The sequence below is a fragment of the Nyctereutes procyonoides genome, unplaced genomic scaffold (assembly GCF_905146905.1).
Source record: "Nyctereutes procyonoides isolate TBG_1078 unplaced genomic scaffold, NYPRO_anot_genome, whole genome shotgun sequence".
Lineage (NCBI taxonomy): Eukaryota > Metazoa > Chordata > Mammalia > Carnivora > Canidae > Nyctereutes > Nyctereutes procyonoides.
Window position 1 is genome coordinate 4,144,182 of NW_026575155.1, and position 22,571 is coordinate 4,166,752.

Genomic DNA, 22,571 nt, shown 5'->3' on the forward strand with positions numbered 1-22,571 from the left:
TAGGAAATATGAACACCATTGAGTTTTTAAGATGGGTGATTATCTCTCTATTATTTATCCATTGTCTGTCTTTGTTGTTGTTGCTGTATTAATACCATTCTAGACCAAGTGAGAACTCCCTCTTTAAGGAATGTGAATCATTGAGGAAATAGATGACTTCTGCGTAGTTCAAAATTTCCTAACACCAGCTCAGAAGGCAGGGTTTTCTCTGTCTTTGTTCTAGGCTCCTGAGACACAAGATTAGCCATTCTCACCCTGAAGGGATTTGCCAACATTACTCTGACTTGTTGCTTCCACTTCCTCCTCTGTGTTCTATTTCCTCTTCCTCCTTCTGTCTCACTTCAAATTTCATCTTTATTTTGTCCTGGAAGTTTCCAACTTACTGTTCTTTTCCAATTGTTTGACTTCTTCATGAGATAGAATATCTTCTGTATTACAAATAAACATGAGAGCATTATGTTTACTTAGAATATGGAGGTACATTCTGATTATAAGAATAATCTGTGAAACATAAGTAATATGGGAGCTTTTATTTTTTGCCTCTCACAGCCAAAGCTAATGCTCAATGCTAGCTTTATTTTCTTGCTTTATATTTAAAAAGAGATATTATTTTCCTTTCCAACTTTTTTCTTGTCTTCTACCTCCTTGGGAGCCCTGGTTCCATTGATAATTCCCTCCCTTCATTGTATCTATATCTTCTTCCTCTCTCTGAGTTGTCCTTTACAACATAAATATATTCAATTCTCCTCCATATTAAAATTCCATCCTGCCAGAAATGTGTTCCCTGCAATTTATGCATACACAGTTTGTAATTCACTTACATTTTCCACTGCTCCAACATGGAAGTCTGACTTCTGTCACAGTGTTGCCCACTAAAACCTTATTAGAAATGTGACAGACTTCCTGGGCATTCTTACCCGCTATCTTCAAATAACACTTGTATATCCTAGCCTCATTGGCTTTTCTGTAGAGGCTGAAGGAAACCACCATTTTTTAATTGACACAGTAAAAAGCATATGCTTTGGAGGGGAAGGGGCTTGTTCTAGTCTTGGTTTGACGCCTTAGCCATCAACTGGTTCTGCATCACAACCTGACTTCTCCTTATACCAATACTCTCCCTTCCCTTCTTTCTCTCAGGTGTTGATCCCAAGAGCACCCCTTAGTAAAAATAAGACACCCTAACCTCCACCTTAAAGACTGCTTCACAGGATACCCAACCATTAATAGACACCATATTCTTTTTTTTTTTTTTTGAGAGCAAGAATGAGAGGAGGGGGGATGAGCAGAGAGATAGAGAAATTGAGAATATCTCAACCAGTTTCGATGCTGAGCACAGAGCCCTATGTGCAGCTCAATCTCAGAACCCTTAAATCATGATACAAGCTGAAATCAAGAGTTGGATTCCTAACCAGCTGAGCCACCCAGGTACACCATTTGATACTGTATTCTCACTTATTAAAAATGTTTCTTGTTGTAATATTGCCATGCCTTAGTTCTACCGCCAACCTCTCTCATGTGAATCAACTCAGGGATAACTTACTCTCCTTGCCTCTGGTCTAACTCCTATCCTATCTGCATTCCATCAGGGACCACACAGAGCCTTCTGAATCAAATTCTAAACATGCCATCACCTTGCTTAAATTCTCTCAATAGTTCTCCACTTGCTCCAAGATAAAATCCAAGTCCCTCTGCTTGGTGCAAAAGACCAATCTTTGGACTGGCTCCTGCTCAAATTTAAAACTTATCTTCTGACCATGACTCCATCCCATGCCTTCACAAACTTACATTTTAGTGAGAGTAGTAAATACTAAACAAGCAATTAAAAATATATGGAATTAGAAATTGAGATATAGCTGTGTATAAAACCACAGAGTATAGTGAAAATCTCAAGGTCATGAGATCGAGTCCCTCATCAGGCCTCATACTCAACATGGAGCCTGCTTGAGATTCCCTTTCTCCTTCTCTTTCTACCCTACCCCACTTGCATGCTCTCTCTCTCAAAACAAACAAACAAACGTTTTTTTTTTTAAATCTGTATTTGGGGGGAAAGGATTGGAAAGACACAAAATAGAACATGAAGAAACCAGTTAGAAGGCTATTGTAATCGTCCAAATGGGAGATAAGGGAGGTGGTCACAGAGGACAGGTCACCACCTGTTACAAAGGAGTGGATGGATTTGCACCGTGCATGGGAATTAAAACTGGAGTGTTAAGTGATGAACTAGAGGTGAGAACTGATTCAGGTGTAACTGTCTTCATTGGCAGGAGCAGCACTGTATGAGGGGTGCATGTACTGAGGGAAGAGACCCTTGAAGGATGAGTGACCTTTTAGAAATAGATCAAGAGTTACATTTCAGATGTAGAGTCTGGTTTGCCCATGAGCCATCCCATTAAATAATGTAGAGAATTAGATGTTTTGCAGCCCATAGGAACAGTCTGGACTATACACAAATGTAAGAATTTGTAACCGCCATCCTGGCCAGAAATTATGATCAGATCACAATCAGGGAGAGGACTCTGACAATACAGACTGATGATTCACTTTATTGTCATGTCCTCCTGGGACTTGTTCTGAGGTCCTAAAGAATCTAATTTAGGTTGCAGGACTTTTGACTTCTCCCTATAAAAATGTGTCAGAGTTTTACCTACAGCATCAGCTTCCAGTGAATATGAGTGGAAAAATTAGGACGCTCAAAGCATCCTCGTCTTGCCTGTGTGGAAAAATTAGGACACTCAAAGCATCCTCGTCTTGCCTTACTTTTCTCCCTTTACAGGAGATACACACCTGAAAATGTTCAGACATTCTTCCAACTTATTATGTGTCTATTTTGAAAGATGATGTCTTGTCCCCCTCAGTGGCCAGTGCAAGTCTTAGCAAGTACAAAGGAGTTGAAATGTTTTAGTTGGGTGTCTATTAGATTGATTTGAAGCCATATGGGAGTAAATGCATGAATATACACATATATAGGGAGATTCCTATGCTATTACTGACTTGGGTATAATGCTAATCTCTCTACCTAAAGCACACTTCCCAATCCCCCTAACCTGTAACCATTCATTCTCCTTCAGGTTTGGATCCAAATTTAGTCACAAGAGAAACTAGTTCTGAAGGAGATCATATCAAACTTCAATTCTATCCCCTGTCATTGGTTTAGCTTTCCATAGCACTGTACATTTTTCTCCAGAGCATTTTTCCCACCAATTCTAAATAAATATGCATTTCTAATTATGTTTATTTAAGTCTGTTCTGATCTAGAGTATAGATTCTATGAGAACAGAGACTGTGTCTACTTTGTTTACCATTAGATTCCCAGTATACAGCACAGAGCCTGTCTCAGACTAGGCCAGCAGTAGTGAGCTCAAGAAATATTGTTTGAATGAATAATGAATGAATTAATTAATACAATGTTTCATTTAAGTAGGCTATCCTCTAATTTGAGGATCAATATTTAATTATATCTTCTTAAATTATAAATTCACAGTTTGAATACTTCTCTCTGGAGTTAAAGACTGGATTTATGTAATGAAATGTACTACATAACAATTTAAACACCTCATTAAAAAAAAAAAAGTTTTCTATTCCAGGAACAAATTTGGGGTAATCTAAAAACCAACTGAATTAGGTTTAATACCACTGGGTAGTCAATCAAATTCATCCTATTATCTTGCATTACTACCTCAAATTCCAACTGTCTTTGGGCTACTTACATGTCAGTATTTGAAATGGACTTTTGTATGAAACCAATCAGGGAAATCTGAGTTCTCTCCAGGTAATGAAAAACCTATATTCAATGTATGTGTTCTTGCTTCCGCAGATAGTTGAGAATATGCTATAGAAATCTTTGAATTTATCTTCCTCTCTCCCTTTACCTTCTCACCTTCATTTTTTGCACCTCATACAGCTGTAGAAATAACTGAAGACAACTTGTCAAGATAGGCAACAAAAAAAGGAGACTTGTGATTAATGAAAAGCAAATGAGGATTTGGAGGACAGGGTAAAATAAGACTAGAAAATAGAAGATAGGTGCAGCCCCAGGTGGCTCAGCAGTTTAGCACCACCTTCAGCCCAGGGCATGATCCTGGAGTCGGGGATCGAGTCCCATATCAGGTTCCCTGCATGGAGCCTGCTTCTCTCTCTCTCTCTCTCTCTCTCTCTCTCTCATGAATAAATAAATAAAAATTTTAAAAAAGAAAATAGAAGATGAAAATGCATGAAGTTTTTCCACCAAATAGGTGCCACATTTGCTAAGCATTGGCCATGAACTTGCCTCTACGCTTTTTATTTATTTTTTTAAGATTGTATTTATTTGGGAAATAAAGAGCCTGCATACAGGGAGGGAGGGGCAGAGAGAGAGAGAATCTCAAGCAGACAAGCAGACTCCACACTGACCATAGAGCTTGACGTGGCACAATCTCACAATCTTGAGATCAGGACCTGAGCCAAAGTCAAGAGTCAGTTTCCTAACTGACTGAGCCACCCAGGCACCCCTTGTCTCTAAGCTTTTTAGCAGCAATATTGTGTCCATGCAATAAAAGCAAAGACATGTCTTTAGGAGTTGCTTCACTCTCCCTGCTTCTGACACCAGAAAGAACTTCTTTCACTATGGAATACAATGAATAACATCCTTATAGTAAATAGAGTAGACAAATTTGTCCAGGTGTTCTTATTTTACAGGAGTCTATACGATGTTCCAGGTGTTCAGGTCTTAAATCAGTGGCTCTCAGTCTGACTGCACATTAGAATTACCTGTGGGAGCTGTGAAACAATACCAGTGCTTGGGGCCCCACCCCAGACCCATTAAATTAGGAGTTTGGGGGTGGGGATGTGGCTTCAGAATTTTCATTTATATTAGGTTTTGTTATAGCAGGTTTGATACTGTAAAAGCACCCCCTGTGATACCAACTGTCAGACAGCATGAGAAACACTGGTTCAGAGTTTCTGTTTCAGTGGCTCTCAGTTTTGGTTTTTAATTAGAATCATACAAGGGAAGTTATTAAACATATCAGGTCTCACATCAAAGTAATTAAATCAGAATAGCTCAAGATGGGACCCGGACATCAGTATTTTTTTTAAGTGTCTTAGGTGATTTTAGTATGCAGCTGGGACTGAGAGGCACTGATCTATATGAAAAGATGGATTGTATATCCTTAAGGTAATTTTATATTCATATTATTTCTCTCCATAGAGCTTTTGAGACTTGAGAGTGAATCAGAGGTTATTCTCCTTGACAAGAATATTGAGTGTAAATATTTTTTATTTCTAGTTAAACTCCATCTTATGTGAGTAGGTGGTGAAAGAGCTTTGAAATAAAAATGATGAATTTATTGCTCTTATCTTTTTGCAATTAGGCAATGCTATTTTTTAAAAAGCAAGTGAGGGCATGATATTTATCCATTATCATTGAAAACACCTCCACTAGAGTATTTGTATAGTGCTTCTCAACTGTGAATTATGTTCAAATACCTTTGAAGAACAAGTTTTTAAAAAACCTTTTATATCATAATATTACTTCAGTTATGTTCAAACATAAAACGTAGTATAAACTTTTACGTTTATGGCTCTTACAAAAACCATAAAACCCAAATAATCAACAAATTAAATACAAACAAAACTGCACAACTGATATAATTTAAATTATCAATGTTACTTTGATTTGGTACATAGTATTGAATTTTTGAAACTAAATTTTGGTTGTTAGATTTATTAGCAGAAAGATACACTTTTATACTTTACCCTCCACAAATCATTTTTTATTTGTTGGATATCCAGTGTGATACACCATTATCTGAAGCATTCATTTATCACTGTCATTTTTTTTCATTTTAACAAAGAAATTGTTCTTAAACTGATCCAACATTCTGATGAGCCAAAACATTTGAGAGCCTGTTCATAAGAAAATACTGGCAAATTAAAATGTACTGTTCTTTATTGCATATTTACTTCTATACTTACTAATGAGCTGTGCAAAAATCAGATCCATTCATTGCATTGGACCAAAATATAAGAAAAGTTTAGCAAGTTCTTTCTTTACTTGATATTTCCTGAGTGTCACTGTATATTGCAAGAATTCAATATCCCACTAGCTAGTTCTGTGACTCTGAACTCTACATAAGTACAATGTGCTATGACTACATTTTACCTGCATTTTAAAAAATTATGTCAGTGTGCAATGTCATGTTCACAAAGGCAAATCAATGTCTCTATTATATGATTTAGCAAACTAAAGACTAATTTTGAATTTATTTAAATTGAAAACTATCACTGCAAAACAATTATATCTGTATAAATAGTAAAAATAATTAAACCAGTAACTACGTTATGCAGACCAAATATTCTTACTTTAGTTTTTTAAAGACTTTATTTATTTGAGAGAGCGCAAGTAAGGTGAAGGGCAGAGGGAGAGAGATAAGCAGACTTTCCACTGAGCAGGAACCCAAATGTGGGGCTTGATCCCAGGACCCTGAGCTCTTGAGATGAGCCAATATCAAAGAGTCAGACACTTAACCACTGAGCACAGGTATCCATAATATTCTTACTTTAAAATTTGAACAGGCCAACCTGAAAGAAGTCAGATCAAGTATATTACATGTTGAATGTTTTCACTTTAGATAATCACTTGGGTCAGTCATAAGGCAGGAGGCAAGTACAACTATCATCCAGACAAAATCCAACATAATTGAAAACTCTCATTGAACAGAAATGTCTCTAAATATTTTGGAGACTCTCAAGTTCTTATGGATATGAGTTTAAAGACTACCAAGAGATCTTTCTAACCCTGTTTTTCTCTTCTGTACAAATTGATTAAACAAAATAATTAACATAAATGTGTTAACTTACTGCATATAGTAAATGTTTTCCATATGCTAATTTTATAATCAAAACGATCAAAATATATTCATTCGATACTTATTTTATGACATTCCTTTCATATAAACAGTCCATTTTGTTATATTTCACATAGACCTTTTTTATAAGTTTTATTTATTTATTTTTCAATGTTTTTTATATTTTATTTTATTATTTTTTTAATAAATTTATTTTTTATTGGTATTCAATTTGCCAACATACAGAATAATACCCAGTGCTCATCCTGTCAAGTGCCCACCTCAGTGCCCGCCACCCAGTCACCCCCACCCCCCGCCCTTCTCCCCTTCCACCACCCCTAGTTCATTTCCCAGAGTTAAGAGTCTTCCATGTTCTGTCTCATCTAGAAAAATTTAAGAAGCTCATACAGAGAGTTTTTATATCTCACACCCAGTTTCCATTATTAGTAATACCATTCATTTGGTATGTTAGTTATATATTTTGGAGGTTCCTCAAAAAGTTAAAAATGGAACTACACTACTATCCACCAGTTGTACTACTAGGTATTTACCCCAAAATACAAAAATAATAGTTGAAAGTCATATATGCACCCTAATGTTTATAGCACCTTTATCTACAATAGTCACATTATAAAAACAGCTCAAGTGTCCATCAACTAATGAATGGATATTTTTTTTTCCCAAAAAACTTTATTGTTTCAAAATGTTATTGGTCTCTGTGGGGCACCTGGCAGGATGGAGGGAGGCCTGGACTGGGGCGGGGCTCCACCCATTACAAAAATCAAAGGCTTTTATAAAAAATTCTATAAATTGATATTAAAAAAAAACGATGGAGGCTGGAGGAGGAAGCAGAGAGGGGGGTGTCAAAAGAGTGAGGGAGGAGGGACCAAACCTTCAACCACTAATGCCTGAATCTGGTCAGGAGGGAGGGGGAGAGTCGGGAAGGGTGGGGGGGTGCGGATACAAATAATATTCCATTATATATATATATAATAGAATATTATTCAGCCATAACTGAATGAAATCAGAATGAAAAGAATGAAATCTTGCCATCTGCAATGACATGGATGGAGCTAGAGAGAGTCTTATGCTAAGAATAAGTCAGAGAAAGACAAATACCATATAATTTCATTCATATGTGGAGTTTAAGAAATAATACAAATGAGCAAAAGGAGAAAAAAGAGAGACAACCCAAGAAATAGACTTTTAACTATAGAGAACAAACTGATGGTTACCAGAGGGGATGTGGGGGGGCAGAAATGGGTTAAATAGATGATGGCATTAAGAAGGTACTTGCAATGAGCACCAGGCATTGTATGGAAGTGTTGAATATATTGTACACCTTAAGCCAATACTATACATTAACTAACTGGAATTTAAACATTTTATTTATTTAAGAGAGAGAGAGAGAGCATGTTAGTGTGCCCACAAGTGGGAAGAGGGGCAGAAGAAAAGGGAGAGAATCTCAAGCAGACTCCACATTGAGTGTGGAGCCCCGCTTCAGGGTCAGTCTCATGACCCTGAGATCATGAGCTGACCTGAAACCAAGAGTTGGACACTTAAACGACTGAGCCACCCAGGAGCCCCAACTAAGGAATTTAAATGAAACTTTAAAAAAAAAAAAAAAAGATGGCCAGGGATGCCTGGGTGGCTCAGTGGTTGAGCATCTGCCTTTTGGCTCAGGGTGTGGTCCAGAGTGTGGTCCTGGTCAGAGATTGAGTCCTGCATTGGACTCCCTGCAGGGAGCCTGCTTCTCCCTCTGTCTGTGTCTCTGCCTGTCTCTGTGTGGCTTTCATGAATAAATAAAATCTTTAAAAAAACGGCTAGACTTTTAAAGGACTTGCACCTTTTGTTTTGCTTTTAAGGAAATCAAAATCTTAATAAGCTTACAAAAACATATTGTGATTTTATATATTAAAATAACACTATGATATCTGCATTTATGTTATAGTTCTCTGTGTTGCTTGCCTTAAATTTTACTTCTGCTTTGCTTTGTTGTACCAATGTGCCAGAAGTCAGTTAGTATTTTCCCTCATGCTTTCTTTTTAATTTCTTAGCATGCTCTGCCATAAACTATTCCAGTTCTCAAGAAGATTGTGATTTTTACAAGGAAATTTTAATACATTCGTCTTTAAAAATACATGATGTGGGATGAGAATTCACTTGAATTCTTTCCTCATATCTTTTAGCCAATTATATCTACATCTTTTATTGAATAACGCATTGTTTTCTTGTTTTTTAAAACATGCTTTCTTTTTTACACATTGTAGGAAGCAGAGTAACAGCCCCGCAAAGATATTAACAACTTAATACTTGGAACCTATAAATATATTCATTTATATGGAAAAGAGTTAAATTTGCAGGTGAACTTAGATGATTGCAGGTGATTTTTAAGATTGGGAGATTATCTTGGACCACATGAATGGGCTCATGGTAATCAAGAGGATCCTTAAAAGTGAGAGACAGAAGAGGAACAATCAGAGGGATGGCAGCATGGAAAGGAGAGCCAAATGTTGCTAACTTTCAAGATGAAGAGCTGAGCTCATGAGTCAACTTCTAGAAGCTGGAAAAGGCAAAGAATCAGATTGTTTTTATAGAGATTCTGTTAAAAAAAAAAACCTCTCAAAGAACGCGGCCCCATTTAATACTTTGATTTAGTCCAGTGGGACCCATTATGAACCTCTTACACCTGGAATTATAAAATAATAAATGTGTGAAGTTTAAACCACAAGTTTGTGGTAATTTGTTACAGCAACAATAGAAAAAATAGACATACTATATCAAATTGCCCTATGCTTGGGCTCACCCAGCACCTTGGATCTCCATACCTCTTCTTCTGCAGGCACACTCGTGGTGATTTAATCCAGCCTCAGGCTTGAAAACCATCTTCAACTTTTTATCATCAGTTGTTGACATTTCCTTGAAGTCTGAACTCATCTGTCTAACCTGTTGGACGTTTCCCACATTGGGGTCCAATAGACATCTCAAAGATAATTTATCCATAACTAAACTCTTGATTATTGAAACTACCCCAAATTACTTCTTTCCAATCTCAGTAAATACAATCTCTATATGCCCATTTTCTTAGGCCAAAAAAACTTGAAGGCATCCCTATCTCACACCTTTGGTTCACAGCCAACATGCAATCCATCACAATTCTTTATGTTCCACCTTCAAATCTAAAGTCCAACTATTTCTCACATTCTTCATCCCAAATATTACAGTCTAACCTACTACTCTACTGAAATTGTTTTCTAGTTAGTCTTACTACTGCCATTTTTCCTGTTGCTGTTTATTCTCCACAGATCATGCTTCCTGGTTCTTCCTATAACTTTTCATCAAACTTAGAATAAAATCCAGTATCCCTACAATATGGTCCCTAGATCCTTTGACGTAAGCTCCACTGTTCTGACCTGAGAGCCCTCCATGCTCTCTGCCTTCATATATGTGCAGAGCTTCCTATATGCTTCTTTAAGATCACTGCCAAATGTTACCTAGTAAGAGGAGAGTTCCCTGACCAGTGACTGACCACCCTAACCAAACTGGAATTTCTCCATCACTCTGTCATTATTTCCTTCTTTATTATTTCTTTAAAATCACTTATCATTAATAACATTATAATACAAATCTATGAGTTGATTTTTTAGTTGTCTTTCCGTATAAGCAAACTAAGAGAACAAGGACATATCCTGTTTTATGTCCTAATACACCCCAGTATTTAGACCTATGCCAGGAAGATAGTGTGGGTTCAAGAAATACTTTTGAATATCATATTAAAAGTATACTCATATTGTTTCTAGATTTTCTATTCTACCTCATGGTCTTATAACTTGCTAGAAATCTGTTCACATTTTTTTGTCTGCTTTTGTAACTAGGCCGGTTTTCTTTTTAGTCTAATTTCACATCAGTACATCATCTTTTAATTATTGTAATTTTATTTTTAAAAAAACTGTTGTCCACATTTTAAATACTTTTGGCCTTTTTTCAGGTGAACTTTAAAATAGACTTGTTAAATTAACAACAAAAACTACATTGGATTCTGATAGGAAATAAGCAAATCCTATTATTAGACTAAGAATGACCAACAGTCATATGAGATTAAAGTTTATTACAGTCTCTCACTTGATTTAAAGTGTTTTATTTTGTTGATTTTATTTCTAGATATTTTATCCATTTGTTATCATTTGGATCTTGTGTCTATTCTAATCTGAAACTGTAAAATAAGAAAACTGTTAACTTTTATGCATTTATTTTTCCCCTATCTGAACTATCTGCTTATTTCTAACGATTATCTACATTTTGCAAATGAGGACATGAGGCAACCAGAGACAGTCAACAATGTTCAGAGCCTGACTTCAAGCTCTGATGTATATCTCAGTTCAAATGAGATATATCATGTTTTAAGTCTCTTCCTGCATTTGATGGTATGCTTCTGGCTGTCAGGGACTATGTCAATTCATAAAGGTTCCACCTCCTCCCCATAAAACTTATTATATTATAAAACAGTGGTTCTCAGTATTATTCCCCAAGGCACATTTGGCAATATCTGGAGACATTTTGTTCACACTCGGGAGGTTCTGCTGACATCTAGTGAGTAGGGATGCTACTGAATGTTCTGCATTGTGCAGGGCAAGCCCCCAGCACAGAGAGTCATGGCTAATAGTTCGGTAAGCATGGACATATACCACACAGATGATATATGTCATTACCCATGTGATCTGCATTATCACTTATCATTATTAAGACTCAAGATAACCCCAGAGGGTTGGCATTATATTCATCTCCATCTTTCAGGAGAGGATACCAGACATGGCAAACTAGGGTGGGATGTCATCCAGCTAATGTAAAGCCAGGATTCAGGCTCAGATAAGGTGGCCTCAGAGCCACATTTTACAATTCCATATGCTACTTTAGGTTTGTTGCATTTAATTAAATTCGAGTTAAGTGCTCCTTTAACCTTAAAAATGTATGGATTTTTCTTACAAAAACAAATTAAAAATCAGTAACAATTGGCACTTAATTATAAGTTTAATTGCATAGAGATGGAAAATTGTCAGGTTCTACCATGGTTAATTTGAAAGTTAATGTTTCACCATGAAAGATGGAAATATAAAACCAAGGCTCTCCACCATCTGAATTCAGTGATTTCTCCTGAACTTTTTAATGAGGATCATAAAAGCTGATGGAGAGAACACTTAAAGTTTTATGTAATACTGCTCAACTACATAATAAGGTAGTGAATATTTTGTAGGGTTTAGTAGTTAAGAAAAAATAGATAGACACACCTTCCTCTGGCACAGAAAATCCAAAGGAGAATATGATTCACCAAGACCCTTTATAATGACTAGTGTCACAGGATAGAAAAATTTTAATAAGAGGATAGATAATTGTACCGTGGCCTGAGGAACAAAGGCTTTATACACATTATCTAACCTTACAACATTCCCAAGAGAGAGAGCAGGAGTAGGTGCTACATCTGTACTTAGTCGTGGGAAAAGTGAGAATAGAGAGCAGCTCAGTGACTTGGCCAAAGGCATTCCAAATCAGTAACAAGAAAAATGTTTTTAGTGTCCTCTGCTTTTAAGTACTCTTCTTTGAATTAATAATTCTTTTGTAGGAATATCTGTAGTATGCTTTGCAATTCTAACACATTTTCAAGAGTTTTTGGGTAGATATTGTGGCCCAGCAATGGCTCAAACTAACTATACATAATTAACAAGTATGTATGTATCATTTATCAGCAGTTTATTTATCACTGTTGAAATGCTCCACTTCAGGGTGATCTGGCTATGACATTTGTCACCCCATTGATCAGGGTTGATTGGGCTGATCTGGTTGCCTAGGCAGGTGTCCCTTCCTCCCTCACCACTTCAGGTACATCCCTCCTGAAGCTGAACACTCTGATTCTCCCCCATTAAGACTGTTCTTGGATCAAGGATGTATGAGTAGTTGCATCCGCTCCTCTGCTAGAACCTCCAAACAAACTCTCAAGGTCTGTTTGTAAGAGAACATCGGGCAATCAAGCTTCCAAGACTCTGAACACAACCAAATGAGGCATTGTATATGGCAATCTGCCTTTCTTTAAAATAAATAAATAAATAAATAAATAAATAAATAAATAAATAAATCTCCACCTTCAAAGAGCTTACCATCTTCTTTAAGAAGCAGGATGGAACTGGAGGGTATTATGCTGAGTGCAATAAGTCAATCAGAGAAGGACAATCATCATATGGTTTCACTCATACATGGAATATAAGATATAGTGGAAGGGATTGTAAGGGAAAGGAGGGAAACTGAGTGGGGAAAAAAGGGACACAAACCATGAGAGACTCCCAACTCTGGGAAACAAACAAAGGGTTGTGGAAGAGGAGGAGAGTAGGGGGAATGTGGTGAATGGGTGATGGGCACTAAGAAGGGAACTTGATGAGATGAGTGCTGGGTGTTATACTATACATTGTCAAATTGAATTTAAATAAAAAAAGAAATAGGACTAGTAGTACCTTGTACTAATTAGAAAAATGCCTAATATGTGTTAGGAAATTTAAAAATTTAACAATATTTATTCTTGTAACTGACATGATTTTCTCCCTACAACAACCTAGTGAGATAGCTACCAATTTCATTTGCTTTTTTACAGAGGCAGAAAATTGAAACACAGAGAAGTTACGTGAGCTGCCCAAAGACACAGAAGGTATCTGAGATAGAAACTCAGACCAGGAGACTGCCAAGTACACACTCTTGATCACTACGCTGCATGTACAAACTTTAAAAGTTGTCAAAAAAATAGTTGTCGAGTATTGAAGAAATGAAATAATGTCTGCAGGGATCACTGAGAAATATGAAGGTGCAGTATTCAAATTGGGCCTTTAAAAATAGGTAAGATATTCCTCCACCAGTGGTTCTGAGTCGGAGGAATACATTTTAGGAGCATTCTTGAAAAGGAAAGTATGTGTTTGGGGGGAGTGGTATTTGCCACAACCATTGAGAACTTGGCTGGCATTTAATCAATGGGAATCTATTGGTTATCTTGTACAAACAAGACATAAAAGTCCTTTACAAAGATGCATTGTCCTGTATCTTACACAACTTCCTAGTAATTTTGAGGATAGTGTGAAAAGCCTGTTTATGACTATGAACATAGAACTCTACTCCACTTTGAAGTAAAAACTTTTTTTTTTTTTAATGCAAGACAAAAAAATCCAGGAATGCCATAACCAGTAATTCAAGGGCAAGGGCAGGTTGAATTTTCTTTTGTTGAGAACTTATATTAAAAACTCTTCATCATTTAAAAAGTCCCATTGTCCATGGCAATGGTAGTCAGGGAATTTTAGATAGAAATCTAACATTTGTATTAGTCTATTTTTGTAGCTCTCATATTGACAGTGAATCCACATGTAAAGCAAGCATCTAATTTTTATATCTTTCAGTGTGGAAGTTCCAATCAATCACATAATAAAGTATGTATTATCTTAAATTATTTCCTTTAAAATGTTCCTTACATTATAGATAGGAAATAATGACATTTCCAAATGACTATTTCATATAATCTGTGATATGCATTTCAGAATATTCCATAGGACATGAGCAAATATTTTATATAAAAAAGTGACAGGGAACCCTGGGTGGCGCAGCGGTTTGGCGCCTGCTTTTGGCCCGGGGCACGATCCTGGAGACCCGGGATCGAATCCCACATCGGGCTCCCGGTGCATGGAGCCTGCTTCTCCCTCTGCCTGTGTCTCTGCCTCTCTCTCTCTCTCTCTGAGTGACTATCATAAATGAATAATAAAAAAAAATTAAAAAAAAAGGACAGGTCCAATAGAGAGGGATATCCTCATTTAGATTAATATATGAGAAAAAGGCACGGATAGTAGGACAGTTTCATTGATTCACTTTCTATCTACATCAGCTCAGGTAATGTACCTACTACCTACTATGTGTTAGCTCACTCCACTGTGCAGTAGTCACAGAAAAGTAGGTAAGAATGGTAAGCCCCTAGGGATCCCTGGGTGGCGCAGTGGTTTGGCGCCTGCCTTTGGCCCAGGGCGCGATCCTGGAGACCCAGGATCGAATCCCATGTCGGGCTCCCAGTGCATGGAGCCTGCTTCTCCCTCTGCCTATGTCTCTGCGCCTCTCTCTCTCTCTCTGTGACTATCATAAATAAAAATAAAAAATAAAATAAAATAAAAATTAAAAAAAAAAGAATGGTAAGCCCCTAAAAAAAATAGAATAAAAAAAAATAAAAAAAAAAGAATGGTAAGCCCCTGATGTTATAGACTGCACACCTGTAATGTGGGAAAAAAAAAGGTACTACTTAGAAATAAGGCAAAATAAGAACTACGTGTCCTTTCAATGTCATGTAGGAACATTGCTTAACAGACTCCACCAAAGATTATTTAATTTATTAGGGGATTGTATGTTTGTTTTACTTGGTATAGACTGTTGGTTAGGGCTCAAACGTTGTGAAATTACATGCTAACTTACTCTTTTTCCTATAAAAATGCAAATAATTTCTGGACAGAGGATAATTTATGTTTTATTGCTCTTGGGACACTAAAGAGGTTTGTCTTTAACTTATCTCAATATGGCTTTACTCAAATACTCTTGCAACCAGCCTTTCTGACCCAGTGGCTCAATTAGTGGTTTAAGTGCATTTTTGAAATGCATTTATATTCTATGTTGGCACAAGAGTCATATTTTTAATTATTAAAAACTTTATTTTTATACATTTTAGTAAGATTTATACAGTAAAGGAATGAGGTTGGGGTAAATATTAGAGAGCCTTAGAAGGAGGAGGAGTTTAGATTTTTGGAGATTGAACATTAGGCCAATTATAAATCTCCTTTTTTAAATAAATATTTTATTTATTTTGGAGAGAGAGAGAGAGGAGGAGGGAAGGACAGAGAGAGGGAAAGAGGGAATTCCAAGCAGGCTGTGTACTGAGAGTGGAGCCCAATGCAGGGCTTGATTTCCTGACCCTGAGATCATGACCTGAGCTGAAACCAAGAGTTGGACGCTTAACTGACTGAGCCACCCAGGTGCCCCGCAATTATAATTTCTTAAGCAGGTTATTTACTTGACAGGAACAGTATTAAAATGAATCACAAAATCTGACAAAGATATTTGTATATTTTTGTTCAATTTAAGTCAGCGGTTATTTAATTTCCATTAAAGAATCTTCTTGTGCTATTAAGCATAGGCTATCAATTCAGTACTTTATTTTTTAAATTTATTTATTTTTTAAAGATTTTATTTATTTATTCATGAGAGACACAGAGAGAGAGAGGCAGAGACATAGGCAGAGGGAGAAGCAGGCTCCATGCAGGAAGCCCAATGTGGACTCAATCCCGGGACTCCAGGACCATGCCCCAGGCCAAAGGCAGGCGCTAAACCGCTGAGCCACCCAGGGATCCTCAATTCAGCAGTTTAATTGACATTCATCACTTTATGTTGACCTTGGAAACCAATATTCTATCATTTACTCATTAAAAAAAACGTAAAAGTTTTGAATGAAAAATCAGTTTAACACATAGGAAGTTTTCAAGAAAATAAGAGAAATATTTTGAGAATAAGAACTAGGTAGAAACTTTATCCTTAGAAGATTAGCAAAAGAGAAAGCTACGAGTAACCTTAGGGAATCTACCATTCCCTGGTAGCCTAGGATGACTGGCTGGGATGGCTGGCCCCACAGGACTTTGGCAAAAGTTTGGATTCGTATTAGACACCCTAGAATAAGGATCAGATTCTCAAAGAGCAACAACTTAGATTAAAATAGAAAGAATTTCTACCAGTAAGTCCAACAGAAAGTAAATTTGTTTTACCTCAGACTCGAATTTCACAAGTAGCCTGAGACATTGCGGACATGCAAACATTTGGGTCTAGATTAAGACTGTTTGCCTGGTCCACAAAATTGCAGGCTGGGAATTTTAATTTAAAGCAAATCTGGGTTGGCAATGACTTAATTTGCCTAACAGAAAAAAGTGTAACTCTTTTCTGAAGGATTCATCCATGAATTCCCATGGACAGGTTTTCAATAAATAGAACTCATAGTCACAAATCCCAAAATACACAAGGAAACATCATAATATGTGAGAACTGGCAGAAGAAAAAAAAATAGCAGAATGAGACCTCCAAAAACTTGATATTGAGATTATTGGATACAGAATATAAAATGAAAATATGTATGATAAAATAAAATGTAGGCTCAAATTAAGAAGGTAAAGCTCATTTAAAAAATGAGCAGATGTGTTAGAGACAAAGCAAAACAAAGGGAAATTGTAGAAAAATTAAGAATAAAAAAATTGAAAAATTGGTTTTACAAGAGATCAAAAATATTGATATCATTGGAAAATACACTTTAAGAATTATTTATGTGTCATAAGGAAAAAGTTGGAAAATAAAAAAAAAAGTTTAAGTGTTGGGAAAGGACAGAGGAAGTCAAAGTGAGCTTAACAGGAGTTACATTTAATTGGAGATAATATATAGAACGAAGAAGGCCATAGTCAGAAATAATGAATAAGAATTTTCCAGAAAGTCAGAATCTGAAATCAGAATTTCCAAGTAGTTAAAGTTAGGTCTCTTCAATATATGATGTTTGGAAAACTTGACAGCTACATGCAAAAAAGAATGAAACTGGACTATTTTTTACACCATACACAAAAATAATCTCAAAGTGGACTAAAGGCCTAAATGTAAAACCTGAACCCCAAAAAAAAACCTAGAAAAGAGCATAGGCAGTAATTTTTCTGACATCAGCCATAGCAACATTTTCCCAGATGTTTCCTAAGGCATGGGAAACAAAACAAAACAAAACATTGGGACTACATCAAAACAAAAAGCTTCTGTACAGTAAAAGAAACAATCAACAAAATGAAAAGACAAACAGTTATAAAACACATTTAATTCTATGCAGATAAATACAAAGATAAATACATAATACCCATATGTATTATGGTAAGTTGCAGAACACTAATGACAAAAGACCTTAATACAAAGAAACACCAATTAGAAAAACTGTTTTAATTTAATTTTTTAAATTTTTGCAACCTTATTGAAGTATGACTGGCAAATTCAAATATTTAAGGTATACAATGTGACGCTTTCAAATATATATACATTATGAAGTGATTGTCATAATCATGTTAGTTAACATATCTATTAACTTACCTAATTACCTTTGTGTATGTATATACTTATGTGTGTGTATGTGTGTGTTTAATAAGATCACAAAAGATCTACTATTACAGCAAATTTCAAGTACACAAGTCATTATTTTTGTAGTCACCATGCTATACATTAGGTCTCTACAACTTATTCACCTTAAACTGGAATCTGTACTTTTGACCAACATCTTCCCATTTTCCCAATTTCCGGTCCTTGGTAGCCACCATTTTATTCTCTTACTATAAGTTCAATTTTTTTGGATTCCAAATATAAGTGAGAGTTTTCAGTATTGATCTTTCCACGTCTAACTTACTCTACTTGGTGCTATGTCCTCCAAGTTAATCCATACTGTTATAAATAACAGGATTTCTTTCTTTTTATTTTCTTTTGATTTTTTTAATTTTATTTATTTATTCATGATACACACAGAGAGAGAGAGAGAGAGAGAGAGAGAGAGAGAGAGGCAGAGACACAGGCAGAGGGAGAAGCAGGCTCCATGCAGGGACCCCGACGTGGGACTCGATCCTGGGTCTCCAGGATCAGGCCCTCGGCTGAAGGTGGCGCTAAACCACTGAGCCACTGCGGCTGCCCTTCTTTCTTTTTAAAACTGAGTAATGTTTAATTTGGGTGTGTGTGTACCACATTTTCTTTATCTATTCGTCAGTTAATGGACACTTGGGTTTTTTCCACATACTGGAATAATTATTAGTTATTGTGAATAATGCAGCAATGAACATGGAAGTGCAGCTCTTTGAGACACTGATTTTACTTTCTTTTTCTTTTTTTTATTTTTTTTTTAATTTTTATTTATTTATGATAGTCACAGAGAGAGAAAGAGAGAGAGAGAGAGAGGCAGAGACACAGGCAGAGGGAGAAGCAGGCTCCATGCACCGGGAGCCCGACGTGGGATTCGATCCCCGGTCTCCAGGATCGCGCCCTGGGCCAAAGGCAGGCGCCAAACCGCTGTGCCACCCAGGGATCCCTGATTTTACTTTCTTTGGATATATATCCAAAAGTGGGATTCCTGGATAATGTAGTAGTTCTATTTTCAATTTTTTGAAGAGCTTCCATAATGGATATACTGATTTATGTTCCCACCAATGATGTACAAGTGTGTATCCTTTTCTCTACCTCCTTACTAATACTTGTTATCTTTTGACCTTTTGGTAATAGTTATTGTAACAAGTATGAAGTGAAATCTAATTGTGGTTTCCATTTGCATGTCCCTACTTTGGTATTTGTTGTTTCCTTTCTTCTGATAACTTTTGGTTTGGTTTGCTCTTCTTTTTCTAATTTTTTGATATGTATAGTTATTTTAATTTGACGTCTTACTGTTTTCTTAAGTGCTTACCACTATGAACTTTCCTGATAGAACTATTTTTGCTATATCTATCTCACAAGTTTTGATATGTTGTGCCTCCATTATAATGTTTTAAGATTCTTTTTTCTATTTCTTTTTTTACTTCTTCTTTGATCCGTTGGTTGTTCAGGAACATGTTGTTTAATTTCCACATAGTTGTGAATTTTCTGATTTTCTCCTGCTAATTGATTTCTGGTTTTATATATACCACTGTGGCCGGAAAAGTTAATTGATATAATTTCAATCTTCCTAAATTTGTTAAGACTTGTTTTGTGACTTATCAGGTGATCTATCCTGGAGAATGTTCCATGTGCACTTTAGAAGAATGTGTATTCTGCTGCTGTTGGATGGAGTGTTGTATTTACGTTTGGGAGGTCCATTTGGTCTAAAGTGTAATTCCTTTTTTTTTTTTTTTATTTTTTATTTTTTATAAATTAATTTTTATTGGTGTTCAATTTACCAACATACAGAATAACACCCAGTGCTCATCCCGTCAAGTGTCCCCCTCCGTGCCCGTCACCCATTCACCCCCACCCCCCGCCCTCCTCCCCTAAAGTGTAATTCCAGTTCAACGTTTCCTTATTGATTTTCCATCTGAATGATCTATCCATTATTTTTAAGTGGGGCATTGAAATCTTCTATTATTATTGCATTGCTATTTCTCCCTTTGCAACTATTAATAAGTGCTTTATAAATTTAGGTTCTCCAAAATTGGGTGCATATATGTTTGCAATAGTTATATTCTCTTGATGATTTGGCCCCCTTATTATATAATGACCTTCATTATCTCTTGATATAATTCTTTATTTAAGGTCTGCTTTGTCTACTATAAGTATGACTACTGTTGCTCTCTTTTGGTTTCCATTGGCATGGAATATCTATTTCCATCCCTTCACTTTCAGCCTATTTGTGTGTCTTCTTCCAATCCTAGAGTTGGTCCAGCTTTCTACATGTACTTGCTTGCTTTCTGCAAAGGCTCCCATTCATTGTCCATGGAGGCATGTGCAGGGTACCAGCTACTAGGGGTTGATGAGGCAAGTGGCACATTGAAGTGGGTGAGTCAGTTGATGGGTCTGTAAAAGAAGCATCCCAAGTGGCAAATGGGTGGGCTTCCTAATGGAGTATGTTAAGTGGTAGGATCCATGTCCCTTTAATGAGTTCTGAGCCCTGGTTGTCATGCTGCCAGCCTCTCCCAATCCCTCAGCCACATCAGTCACCTCTTCAGAATTGAGCAAGACAGAAGTGGGCCTTCTGAACAGCGTCCCACTTGGCTGGTCTGGGGAAGCTGGGCGCTCACTCCCTATGCTTTCACTTTCCCCACGAGAGAAATCAAAAGCCCAAGTGTACTTTCTTGGCACTGAGCTGTGCTGCTTTGGGAGAGAGGTGATGTGGGTAAAGTAAAACTGTTCTTCTCATCCTCTTCAAAGAAATTATTCATAGATTTTTTTGGTACAACTGTGTGCTGAAACTTATCCACTGAACTCTTGGACTCCCACAAAGCTACTCTTGGCCATTAATGACTGTCACAATCAATGTTTTGTGGTGGGGATATTGGTAGAAAACATCTATTCTGCTGTATTGCTGACCTGATAACTATGTTTTCAAGAGTAACAATGAAGCTAGAAAACCATGCAATAATATCTTTAGAAATCAAGACAGATTTTGCCTCTGAGATAGATACAGTCATTTTAGATTGGGTGAGGAACACAGGCAGAGAAATATCTTCCTAATTTGTCTTGCTAATTCCACATCTCTATACCCCCAGTACATACAACAGATGTAAATTCAGTGACTATTATTTGTTTAGCAAGCAATATCTACTTGTGATTTCAGAAGTAAATAAAACATAGCCTCAGCTGCACAGAACAATGGCCCTTCCCTCAAAGATATCCACACCCTGCTCCCCTAAATCTGTGAAAATGTAACCTCACATAGCAAAAAGGACTTTGCAAGTGTGATTAAGGTAAGGATCTTGAGATGGAACCATTGTGCTGGATTATCTGGCTTGGCCTGAGGTAATCACAAGGGTCCTCATAAGAAGGAGGCAGAGGGTTCAAGTCAGAAAAAGGACATGTGGCAATGGCAGCTGAGGTTGGAGTGACACAATCTAATGGTGGAGGATAAGGCCATGGATTAAGGGATACAGATATCCTATAGGAAGCTAGGAGAGGTGAGGAGACAGATTCTTCCCTTCTAGAACCTCTCAAAGAAAGGCAGACCTGCTGACATCTTGCTTTAGTCCTAAAATACTCATTTTGCACACCTGACCTTTAGGACTGTAAGAGAACAAATGCATGCTGTTTTAAGCCATTAAGTTGGTGGTACTTTGTTCACAGCAAGTAAGGAAACCAATTCCCAGTATTTCATACTCTCTTATAAGGACTCTGTGCTATATAACACTTATGAGTGGTTAAGAAATAATTATTATAATGTACTTGTTTGGCTCAGAAGAGGGGATGGAGAATAGAGAAGAAAGGGACAAATATTTTTATAGAGAAATCAAACATGAGCTAAATCTGGAAACTTGTGCATTTGCCAGGCAAATAAACCCATGGATTATCTCTCTCCACATGCCTTCCCCACCTCCCTAAGCATGGGGTTTCAATTAGGTGCTCCTCATATGGGCTCACAGAGCATGCTGGTCATTGTCAGACTTGGGTCACTTGTGCTTTTTACTCCCTGTTATAATAGTGGGAATCCTCTTCTATTGGGGTTTATGTCTCTGGCAATAAAGGAGGACCTGGTCAATAATGGACATGGAACATGGTTTTTCAAATCAATGAATTGTGGAAAAGGAAATGTTATGAAGGACATAGAGATGTGAGTCTACCAGTATTTTCAAGGAACCAAGTGTCATTCAGTTTTATTGGAGCATAAGATTCAACTCAAGAGGAACAGAGATTGAAGAGCTGTATCTCACCTGTTGCTGAATAATATTATATTGGGCACCTTCGACCGTGTAATTCTCTTTCCATAGCTTCTGATGTTATTAGGGTGACTTAGTGAAGCATTTTCAGTTGGAATTCATGGTTCTGGACCTGTATTATGGATTGAAATGACCGTTCTCATCAAATTAGTTGCTATTTCCTTTCATTTAATCTCAACCAAATTGAATACACCCTTCAGTTTTCCAGCTCCATGCCATTGTCAAAGTTCTTCATTCATCCACTTTTACCTGAAAATTTCCAAGTCCTTCATACCCAACCAAATCTCCAACTTTTTGTCCT

The 22,571-nt window shown here is 36.7% G+C and overlaps 1 long non-coding RNA gene across 1 annotated transcript in view; it reads right to left on the reverse strand.

The window, feature by feature from the left end:
- LOC129502207 (uncharacterized) overlaps window positions 1-22,571 on the reverse strand; it is a 38,461-nt gene that overhangs the window by 13,623 nt on the left and 2,267 nt on the right. The window contains exon 2 of the long non-coding RNA XR_008662903.1: window positions 22,265-22,382. This is a non-coding gene — a long non-coding RNA (uncharacterized LOC129502207). The remainder of the gene's footprint in view (window positions 1-22,264; window positions 22,383-22,571) is intronic.